We start from the raw sequence: 12,172 nt of genomic DNA on the forward strand, positions 1-12,172 counted from the left end.
TAGTCTAATTTAAGTCATGCTAGATAGAGTATTTAAAAATAAGTAGAATATTTAGAATAAACTTCCTTATGCCTGAGAGGGCATAAGTAAGTGCGTGTCCAAGGCTTGGAGTTCAAAGAATGTCCATCTGTTGTTTGATGGGTAGTGTATATGGGAATCCTCATCTGATGGAGTAAATCTTCTAATGAACTTGTCTTTATTTCCAGTGAAAAAGACTGTTTGCTAACATGACAAACAAACAGGAAAGTTTCAAGTGTACTTTCTTCAGTCTATGAGGACTATTTATACACAACTGTTGCATTCGTATGTGTGTGTTTAAATTTATATCTGATATATGCTATCTAAAAATATCATTGTTCTGAAAATAGAATGGATTTTAAAAGACCTGAATCCCTAAGTTCTTCATCTGTGACACAGCATGACAGAATGCTTCCATGTATGAGAGAAAAGGCACGATTTCATAGGATCAATATCTCGGTAGATGTTGCTATTATAATAATATATATAATAATATAAGGAATTGCCCAAGGGAGGAGTGGTTCCCTGCTAATGGGCAAGAACACAAACTATTTTAGAGTTTTAGATGTGATGGACGGTACTCAGATTTATAAGAATTAGCTAGGTTCTTGGTATTGCCCATTCAGAGTAGTGAAAATTTGATTCCTCTGAATAGTCCCTCTTGCTGGATAGTAATGGTGATTTTTATTTCCCAGTTTATTGTGAGTTTGCCTCAGAGCCGGATGATTTCAAGTGTATAATTAAGTCAGATTTCCTCCTATTAATAAGAAAATATTTCTTGCCCCATCCTTTGTCTTTTCTCTTCTTCATTTTGCTTGTGCTTCTCAAGAAACATCTGAAGGAACAGTGAATGGGAGGCAAACTTCTGAGTCCTTTCGTATCTAAAATACGTTTTGTCCTCACATTTGAATACTAGTTTTGCTTGATATAAAATTTCAGGTTGAAAATAATTTTCTGTCAGAAATTTGAGGATACTTTCAATTGTCTTCTAATATCCAGTTTATTGTTGATAAATAAGATGCTTTCCTGATTGTCATTCTTTTACGGTGTGCTGTTTTTGTTTTCTGGAAGCTTTTAGGATGTTCTCTTTATTATTGAGGTTATAAAATATGATGAAAATATGTTTGAGATAGCTCTTTTAAAAATCATTTCATTTATCTGAAGACCCATGTTTTTACTAGCCACAGGAAAGTATTAAATTATTTCTATGAAACATTTTTTCATTGAACTTCTTGCCACATAATGCAGAGTTCTAGTGAATACTCATTGCCCATTCATTTAACTACTTCTGTAAATACCAAGCACTGGCAGATAAATATGATTAAAATACTCTAAAATAGGTGGCCAATAAGTAGCAGAATTAACTGCTAACATATCAATCATTGCTTGAATGTAACGGGTCTAAATATGACCTAAAAGAGACATTTCTACAGCTGAATTTAAAAAGTGACTCAACAGTATTCTGCTTTAAAACAAAACTCACTTCAAATGTAAACATATAGGTATGTTGAAAGTAAACTTACAGAAAAAGATAAGATTAATTAAATCCTTAGTTAAAAAGGCAGTTTTATGTAAGTAGACATAAAAATAAATCAATAACAGGAATTTTATATAAAGATCAACCTACCAGAAGATTTAATCCTCCTAAATATTATACATACCAAGTATCAAAGCCTACAAATACATGAAGCAAAATTGATAAATTCACCGTCATATAGTTGAAGACTTCAACAACCTCCTATCTGTAGTTTCTGTAAGTGTTGATAAAGATAATGCTGGATTATATTTCTTTAAACTTATTTGTCAGTATTTGCAGTGACCCTTCTTAAGAATCTGATTATTTTGGGGGTTGCAAATAGAGAAGGATCAGTTTAGAATTATAGAAGGCCACTACTATTTGTTAAAGTATATATTAATATGTTATTTGTACTAAATTGTTATAAAGGAAAATGAAACAAAAATACTTACTTTCAAGTAAATATTATTTTTAATATTAATTCTGTCAGAATAAATTTATCTTAAAAATATTTGAGTGCAGATTAAATAGTGACTATTCAACAACTCCCTATCATTGCTTTCAAATTGTCTTTTAAATTTTCATGTGTATCAGAAAAGAGTACTAGACCATAGAAATTTTATTATAGAATTTATATTTTAACTAAATGGAATGTTTTGAATGCCAAATAACTTTTGAAAAATGACTTTCAGAAAGTTTCTAAAGAATGTAATTTTTGGAATGAGTGTGATTAAACTTTTTGTTGTTGTTGTTGTTATTATCTAGACATTTGAAATTTGTTCAATGTGACAGAGTAGGGAATTTTTTGAGAAAGAAGTTGCTTGTTACCCAGGCCAGAGTACAGCGGCACAATTGTAGCTCACTGCAGCCTGGAACTGCTGGGCTCCATTGATCCTCCCACCTCAGCCTCCCAAGTAGTTGGGACTACAGGTGCACGTGACCATGCCTGGCTAATTATTTTTATTTTGTGGGGATAGGAGTCTGCTTTGTTGCATGAGCTTGTCTCAAACTGCTGACCCCAAGCCAACCGCAATCCTCTTGCCTCAACCTCCCAGAGTGCTGGGATTATAGCCATGAGTCATCACTTTCGGCAGAGTAGGATTCTTTAAAGCTTTTTACAAGCGTATTTCCCAAAGACTCCTAAAGCTATGGAGTCTTGGTGGTGAAAAAGCCAGAACAATCACATTACTTGCAGTAACTTAAAGCAGTCTCTTTGTTTTTAGGCATCCATTTTTAGTAACAATCTTGCCTCAGTTATTTACTTGAAAATTAGAACCTAATACTAAACTACTATTTAGAGGATTCTTGCTTATGTTTTTCCTTTCCTTCTCATTCACTTTAAACTTTTAAGAGGGTACGTTTTAGCCATGTCTTCAGTTAAGTAAACATTTCTCTCACTTTTGAATTTTATTATACTTTTAAAAACAAGAAACTTGTAGAACACAGGGAAATATGAATAATATAAAAGAAAAAGTATGAATGTATGCACATATACATACAAATTACTAATAAAAGTAGATTATATTTCTTTTTCAGATATGAACTGATTTGATTATCTGGAGTCCAATTTAAATGATACAGAGTACTGCTATCTTTAGGATTTTGAAAGCTGCTTCCTCCACCAATCTAAGTGAATATGCAAATGAAAAAAGTCATTTATTTTGTATGTGACATCCTTTATCATGGAAAATAGTAGGTCAGCTCATTACACCATTTTCATTTATACAAATTCAAGAGGATATTCCCAAATCAAACATGATTAAAGATAAAACGTGGTCTATGTAGTAAACAAAACAAAGACAAACTTCATTATAAAGTGCAGAGGAAAGGAAGGGCAAGAAGAAAAAGCAAGACTTCTAGGTTTCGTTAAATATTTTCTTTTCATAAACCTACTTTTGGAAAATCATGTAATTTCATTTTATTTTCCACTGAAATGGCAATTTCCAGGGATTATCAACTTATTTCTTTATTTAAAACATCAACAATGCCAAAGCAGAAATGAGTTAAAACCAGAACAACAAAAAAAACCTTCCTTGTAGAGTGAAAACACAGGTGGTAGTTTAAATTTATAGGCTGCTATATCTGCTTTGTCAAGTCCCTTAATATTTAGTACTTTCTAAGGCTCAAATCTATATGTCTCTATGCCCTGCTCTTCTTCTTCTTCTTTTTTTTTTTTAGTTTATGTAAAAATTTATTTGACCAAAATGTAGAAAAAGTGATATTATTACATATGACACAGTTGCAAGAATCTAAAGAAAAGTCTGGATTTGATTCCATTGCACAATTTGCTAGTTTATTTCCTGGGTAGTGTGGTGCTGAATAAATAGGAGTGGGGTGGTGGGGTGGGGTGGGTAAGGGATTCGGATAAGCCAGAAGCAGGGTGATTTTTAGTCGGAATTGTAAACTTTAGTCGGCCCCCACACGCTGCCGGGGAATGTGGAATGTTCCAGCTCTGAGACGTTAACTGAGAAAAGAGAAGTCAAACAAAGCCGATACGTGCAGCCCTGTCTACAGAATCCTTCATTATCCAGGTTAATCAGGAGTTTCTTGGTGTTTTATTAACTTGGTCCCAAAGAAGGAATTCAAGTCATAGATAAGTAAATCTTCAATTTGCTATTCCCTGAAGTATGGAAATGAAGTTGGGCCAATTTTTAATCTCTGCTGCCAGAGAGGCCCTTTCTGCTAATAGATAGAAACTCTTTTGCTAAACTTATTAATGACTTGTAGTCTTTTGGAGATGGCTGACCTGAATTGGACTGAAATCCACTATATTCCGGCTGAGTGGGTCATTATTGGAATGAGACATTTGCTCTTCAGAGAACAACTTTGTTTTTATTTTATTTTTTTCTTGAAATGGGGTCTCACTCTGTTGACCAGGCTGGAGTGCAGTGGTGCGATCTCAGCTCACTGCAACCTCCACTTCCTGGGTTCAAGTGATCCTCCTGCCTCAATCTCCCGAGTACATGAGACTACAGGCAGGCATCACCATAATTTTTGTATTTTTAGTAGAGACAGAGTTTTGCCATGTTGGCTAGGCTGGTCTCCAACTCCTGACCTCAAGTGACCTGGCCTCCCAAAGTGTTGGGATTACAGGCGAAAGCCACCGTGCCCGGCCAGAGAACAACTTTAGAATGAAGGAAATACACAAAAGAACATCACATCAAGGATCTATTAATTACCATCTATTAATTACTATATGTGGGTAATTATGACTATTACCCAAGCATTCTACATTGACTGCTTGAGAGGATGTTTGTTCTGCATGGTGGAGTGTGGAGAAGGGCCAGGATTCTTAGGTTAATCTATCTGTGGGTTATGACTTCCCACAATAGCCACCCCCGGCCCCCACCAGCCCTTTTATTGGCTCTGGATGGAAAATCCCTACCCATGTGATGGTCCCTATAGTTTGACCAACAGTTGACCCAAAAGGTTATGGTCTTCAGCGTTTTAATTATATCCACGACTAGATATTGGGGTCTGTGTTCTTCAAAGTATGGGGCTGCCTATGCTCCCAGGAACCAAATGGCCTCTGTCTTAAGAAAGTATGCTTATGAGGAAATACTCTGCCTACCTTAGGAATAAATGTAACTCAAGGAAGAAATAAGACAGCTGAAAAAGCTGGTGCCATTTGAAAACAAAAAAAGGGAAGGAATGAGATTTAACTGGTGCTCAAAGCTTCTTCGATACAAAATATTTGGTCATGTATTCATAATTTGCTTGACATTTCCAGCAAAGTGAAGATGGCAATAACAAAAGGAACTTCATACAAGAGAAAAGAAAGACCCACGGAGCTCCGGAGTTTCTGTTGGAACAAGACCCTTCTGTTTTGCTTGTATACAGTTAAATTCGTTTAGTGTCTGGTCCAGTGTCTGATGTAAGCCCACGTTCTCTTCTTTGGCCTGGGCAAGTTTCTCTTCCAGGTCATCAATTGTCTTTTCCAGTTTTGCAACCATTCTCTCTGCAAATTCAGCACGGGTCTCAGCCTCTTTCAGTTTGTCAGACAGAAGTTTAATTTCTTCTTCATATTTGTCCTCCTTTTCAGAATACTTTTCAGATGCAGCCTCCAGAGATTTCAGGTTGTGAGTAACATTCTCGAGTTCTTCTGCCAGGTCACCACATTTTAGTTCAGACACCTCTGCAGGCTCCTCTGCCCTCTCCAGCTCACCCTCCAGGATGACCAGCTTACGAGCTACCTCCTCGTGTTTGCGGTCAGCCTCTTCCGCAATGTGCTTGGCCTCTTTGAGCTGCATCTCCTGAATTTCCATCTTCTCCTCATCCTTCATGGCCCGGTTTTCTATGACCTTCATTCCTCTCCCACTCTCATCTGCAGCCTTTTCCGCCTCCTCCAGCTTCTGCAGGGCCGTGGCCAGTCGTTCCTGAGCCCTGTGCGACTCCTCCTCAACGAGCTGGATGCGTCGGTTGAGGGCGGCCACATCACCTTCAGCTTTCTCGCGCCACTCGCGCTCTGCTCTTATTCTTAATGCTAGCTCATTTGCTCGCATTTGCAACAACCCGCTATATCAACAGTGGCAGCTCTGATAATAGTCTCCCCTCCACCTACCACTCACATCCCTCACGCTGTTGGTACTTCATGTACTCTTTGATCTGCAACTCTGGAAGATTAATATTTTAAAATCAAAGCTCATCAAATGTTCCTCCTGACTGCTGCCTTTCCTTAATTTCCTTACGAGTGTACTATATTATTAACATCACCCAATTTCCCTATGACCACAAGTATTTTTGTGTGTTCTCCCCTTTGGCCAGAATTATTTTTTTTGAAAGGGCAGCCTTTAGGCAGCATAGTCTGCCTTCTTACTGACTTTGGAAAAGTTATTCTACGCTGTGGCTAACTACCAGATAGGGGAACAGTTAGTGACAGTGAATCTGTATGGGTCTGCAACAACCTCAATTCTTGCGTCTTCAAGAAAAAGAATTCAACTGAGGAGCATAAGGCAGAAGGAGAGATAGCAGCAAGTTTTAGAGCAGAAGTGAAAGTTTATTAAAAAGCTTTTGAGCAGGAATGAAAGGAAGTTAAGTACACTTGGAAGAGGGCCAAGTAGGTGACTTGAGATATCAAGTATGTGGTTTGACCTCTGACTTGGAGTTTTATACAGTGGCATAATTCCAGGGTTTTGCATCCCTTCTCCGCTTATTCTCCTCTTGGGGTGGGCTGTCCGCATAGGCAGTGGCCTGCTAACACTTGGGAGGTGCTGCATAGGCAGTGTGTTTACTGGAGTTGTACTCATGCTTATTTTAGGTGTTCTTCCCTTACCAGTCTAGTATTTCTAGAGAAAGGTTAAATTCCACCATTTTGCCTCTTAGTGAGCATGCTTGAGCCCACTGGTCCAACTCTTGAGATCTTATTGAGAAGCTATGGATCACCAGTTTCAGATTTTTTCTGTCTATTTGGAGACTGCCTTTCCCTGGTGCCAGCTATGATTTATTATTATTTTTAGAGACATAGTTAACAACCACCTAGTCATCAGCTGAGGGGGGGTGTGTGTGTGTGTACGTGTGTATGTGTGTGTGTCTTCTCCTGCTCTGCTCATGTCTACCTACTGTAACGGAACTACTGACATCAATTCTGTTAACACTTCTTATAGTAGCTTATGTATTCCAGGCACTGGGTTAGTTTGGTTCATAGTAAAATAAATATGATAAGTCTAGGCACTGCTTCTCTTAGAATGTATAGTATAGGGGATAGATAAATATATACATACGTAATTACAACTTTGATCATGCTATGAATAAAATGTGTAGGATATTAGAACATATACCACAGGAGTACAAGTTAGAGTTGTATGTTAGTAAATAATCTTGTTTCCAATTCCTGTGGCTCTAGAGAGAGAAGGTATATATATATAAAATATTTAATAATTATGTAATACATAACAGTATATATTAATATGTAATAATTTTATATAATATATAATTAATGTACATTATATATATCTGTACTTCTGATTTCCTTGTCAATTTCCTGAGACTGCTATTTTTCCAGTATGCCAAAAAAAAAACTTGGCTTTCTATAATTGCAAACAAATAAAGACCAGTTGAATGGTTCCTTAGTAAAGAACTTAATTCTTCAGAAAGCAATTTGACTACAGGGCTTTGTCAGCATGATTGCAAATTAGGAGCTGAGTATGTACTGAAGGGAGGTCAGTACATACATTACTCTTTGACTCATATTACATTCATTCTAAAATTATTTCCACCTATCACTATTGAAACCATTTCTCCAGGCCACTAAATAATAGTGTACAATACCTTCTTTCCTTACTGATAATAGATTTTCTTCTGGCTGCCTAAGACTGCGTTGAGAATAGTGTCTGGAATTTTATGAGGTATGGATTTTGTGGGAAGTACTAAATCACTTATATAATATAATGAGGACATTTTGGAACTCAGGAGAAGATGGACTTGGGTTTGATTAATATACTAAGGATTCTAACAAAAAAAAGTAGACAACGTGCAAGAACAGATGGGAAATATAGGCAGAGATAAAAATTCTAGGAAAAAAACAAAAACAAATGCTAGGCATAAAAAGTACTATTACAGAATTGCAGAATGCCTTTGACGAGTTCATTTATAGATGAGTCACCTTCATGGAAATAATTGGTTAAAAAGAAATTAGCTATCAAGCCATGAAAGAACAGGGAGGAAATTAAAATGTACATTAATAAGTGAAAGAAGCAAATCTGAAAAGGATATATGCTTTCCAATTCCAACCTCATGACATTCTGGGAATGGTAAAACTATGAAGACAGTAAAAAGATCAGTGGTTACCAGGAATCAGGGAAGGGTGAGGGATGAGTAGATTGATCAAAGATAACTTTTAAGATGGCGAAACTATTCTGTATAAAACTATAATAGTAAACACTTGTCATTATATATTTGTTCAAACCCAGAGTGTACAATATCAAGAGTGAACCCTAATGTAAACTATGGACTTCAGTGATGATGATGCATCAGTGTAGGTTCATTGACTGTAACCAATGAATCATGCTTTGGGGGATGTGGTAATGGGAGAGTCTATGCATGTGTGGAGGCCGGGAATACATGGGAATTCTCTCTATTTCTGCTCAATTTTGCCACAAACCTAAAACTGCTCTAAAAAAAAAAATTAAGTTGGCCGGGTGTGGTGGCTCACAACTGTAATCCCAGCACTTTGGGAGGTTGAGGCAGGCAGATTACCTGAGGTCAGAAGTTCGAGACCAGCCTGGCCAACATGGTGAAACCCTATCTCTACTAAAAATACAAAAATTAGCCGGGCATGGTGGCACATGCCTATACTCCCAGCTACTCGGGAGGCTGAGGCAGGAGAATTGCTTGAGCCCGGGAGGCAGAGGTTGCAGTGAGCCAAGATCGTGCCACTGGACTCCAGCCTGGCCGACAGAAAGAGACTCTGCCTACAACAAAACAACAACAACAACAACAACAAAAACTGGAACCAACATGATGTATTTTGATGAAAGACTGATTTTTTTTTTTCTCCCTGATATGAGATTAAAGCAAAGATGTCTGCTTTTACCACATTAACAAAACATTGTATTATAGATCCTTGAAACTGCAATAAGGGAAAAAAATAAAATGAATGAAGATCAAAATACAGAAGTAAGACTGTCTCTATTTAAAGGTGATATGATTATGCAGAAAATGACAGATAATCTATAAATCTACTACTAGAATTAAGATTTTAGCAAGGCTGTGAAACCCACAATTTACATATAAAAATTGCTTGTAAACATGCATAAGAAACAATTTGAAAATGAAAGTTAACTGTTCCATTTACAATACCACCAACAAATGTAAACTACTTACAAATAAGCCAAACAAATACCATTCAAAACCTCCACACTGAAAATTATAAAACATTGCTATGAAAAATTGAGGCAATGCTACATAAATATAAGCATGTATTACATTTATGGAATGGAAGATTCAACATTGTTATATGACCTCACTTTGTTATTTAGATTTAACTCGATCCCAATAAATTCTCTAGAAGGATTTATGTATTAATTTTCAAGATGATTTTAAAATTTGCATGAAAATTTGGAGGATCTAGAATAGTCAAAGCAATTTTTAAAATGAAGTTGGAGAAATAAAGCTGAAGGGCTTAGTCTACCAGATTTCAAAAAACCTATTGAAAAGCTATAGATATGAAGACTATGTGGTATTGGCAAAATATAGATATAAAGATTAGCTAAAATGAATATAATCTATAAAATAATACATAGGTGAAAGAAGATGATCTTCTTAGGCAGATGAAAGGGGATGGCTTTCTGCTAGAAATTGCACTATTTTAAACAGAGTAAAATGATTTATTATAAGCACATTTTAAAGTGCACTTCAGGGCTGTGATAATGAAGTACATAATATGTTTTTATTATCAATTTATTTATATAATTATCAAAAATATTTCTCATTAAAGACAAGAATTATTAATCTTCAAATTTCAAGTTATAAAGTAGCCTTTTGTTTGAGTTCATTTAAAAGCTAACAGATCAGCAAAGTATGTTCTCATCAAAAAATAACATACAGGAATAATTTGAGATTTAAAATGCATTATGCAAATGTGCACCTGAATATTCTGTTATATTCATAACAGCTATATTATCATAGGGAAAATTCTTTGTACTATAAACACTTTTATCCTTAGGACTTAGAATAGTTGCTATTTAAAAGAATATTCATAGTGTCATGTAATTTTATGCATGCAAAACAAGAAAATGTGTTTTATTCTTCTTTATGAATTTATGAAATTTCTGAAATAAGACAAACTTTTAAATATAATTTATGCTAAAATTTACAAATGTTTATATCTGTTTAGTATATAATGCTGAATCATATTTCTCTCAAGATCTTATTTTAAAATGTATTTATATTTTTACTTTTTTATATTTTACTAAAAACAAAATTAGTGTAATTATTTCCCTGTCTCTATCTTGTGCGTGTGAGTGTGTGTGTGAGAGAAGGTGGGAGAGATGAGCTGAAATTCTAAAGTTTCGTTTCTTATTTCTCTAGATCGGGCAGATGTTCACATATATAGTTCATGAATTTAGCATGTCTATGACAAGTTAAACTGAAAACCTCAAGCAGAGCTTATTTTTCCCACTTCAAATCTCATTTGAAAATAGAGCCCTTAAATTGTCACTGTCACTGTGCAACTTCCTTTTCTTTGGGTGGATTTTGGACCCACTCACCTTCAAGCTTTAAGATGCAGCATATAGGTTTTCTATGGTATCACCCAACTCTTGAATAAGATATATTGTTATTCTAGATTTATTTTACATATTTTCTAAGTAAACTGGAATGAATCATGAACATGAAATTCGATTCTGAAAATGAAAATCAAATATATGAGATTACATATAAGAGAGGAAGACCAAGGTGCACAAACTCAATTTCTCCATCCTTATTGTTTCTCTCCTTAATAGCTGTAGCAATTATCATGGGGTTGAACTTTGATTCTTCTTCCTATGACTCTCACATTTAATTGATCCTCTTCATAATTAATAACTTCAAACATATACAGGAACACATGCATCACATGCACACACACACATAGGTAAATTTTTTTAGAAGTCATAGGAAAAAAGTTATTTTTGTTCCTTTGTCTGAACCTTTCTTTTTGCTTTGGTTGTAATCTAATTAATACTAACTGGTCTTTTGATTTGGCTTTCCAAGGGGGACTCGATGGATCTCTATCCATACTTTCTTTAATCTCCCTTGTTCCCTTAAGCCAGATTTTATACAAACTTTCTAGATCTATTCACCGCTGCTTGCCTCTGCTAATGACTATTTCAAATGGCCACTTTTTAATATATAGTTTTCACATTAACAAGCTTCGTCAAGGAGATTTAAAAGCAGAAAACGTCATTTGTTTTGTCAACAGATTACTTTAATATACTTGTAATTACTGCTTGATAAGATATTGAACTGGAAGCTATCTTTACATAGCATCTTCGAGTTTTATTCTGGACTGCACTACGAATTGCTTGGAAACAGAAGGTAGAATTAAGGAATTAAGGACCACTGGTGGACTTATAAAACTTAATTCATGTTCAGCCAATTTCTTCTTTGCTTTAATTTAATTTTTTTTTAATTTTAGAGTCCTCTTAAAAGTTAATTTGGTTTTCAAATTCTATTAAGGGGAAAATGGGAAGGAACTTGGTAAAGTCATTTACCTTTTCTCAGAGTTGGAAATGATAAACTTTTTATCAATCTTTTATCTGTCGACTTATAAAAGTGATGTCTATCAGAGCTTAGAAACTTTGACGACAGGAAGCAACCTATTTACCAACAATATAAACAAGCTGAAATTCTTACTAGGGTCAATTAAGTTTTTCCAAGAGCTATATAGAAACCATTTTGCAACTCCATTTTAGTTTCAGAATGAAGTGAAATGTGTTGCTTATTTAATGAGCACTCCAGGCAATAACAGTAATTAATGAAACAAGATTAGGGATGCATTGAGAAAAGGCAGTACAGTGGACTTTATATTGAAGTATCATTCTGTACTGCTGAATCATTCAATAAAAACATATTTCAAATTGAACATAGAAGGACACCAGATATTTATGGTTTTCTTCCAACAATTGTGTCCAAGAAACAATCGTGTTAAATGATTACACA

At 35.3% G+C, this 12,172-nt stretch overlaps 1 pseudogene across 1 annotated transcript; it reads right to left on the reverse strand.

Annotated features, from left to right (window-relative positions):
• Positions 1 to 4,382: 4,382 nt before the first annotated feature.
• On the reverse strand, positions 4,383 to 6,036 carry LOC105525738 (annotated as a pseudogene). Its single transcript, XR_001003970.1, has one exon. The product of XR_001003970.1 is annotated as a tropomyosin alpha-4 chain pseudogene (transcript).
• Positions 6,037 to 12,172: the final 6,136 nt, after the last annotated feature.

Source organism: Colobus angolensis, unplaced genomic scaffold (assembly GCF_000951035.1).
Source record: "Colobus angolensis palliatus isolate OR3802 unplaced genomic scaffold, Cang.pa_1.0 Scaffold554, whole genome shotgun sequence".
In the NCBI taxonomy this organism is placed as follows: Eukaryota; Metazoa; Chordata; class Mammalia; order Primates; family Cercopithecidae; genus Colobus; species Colobus angolensis.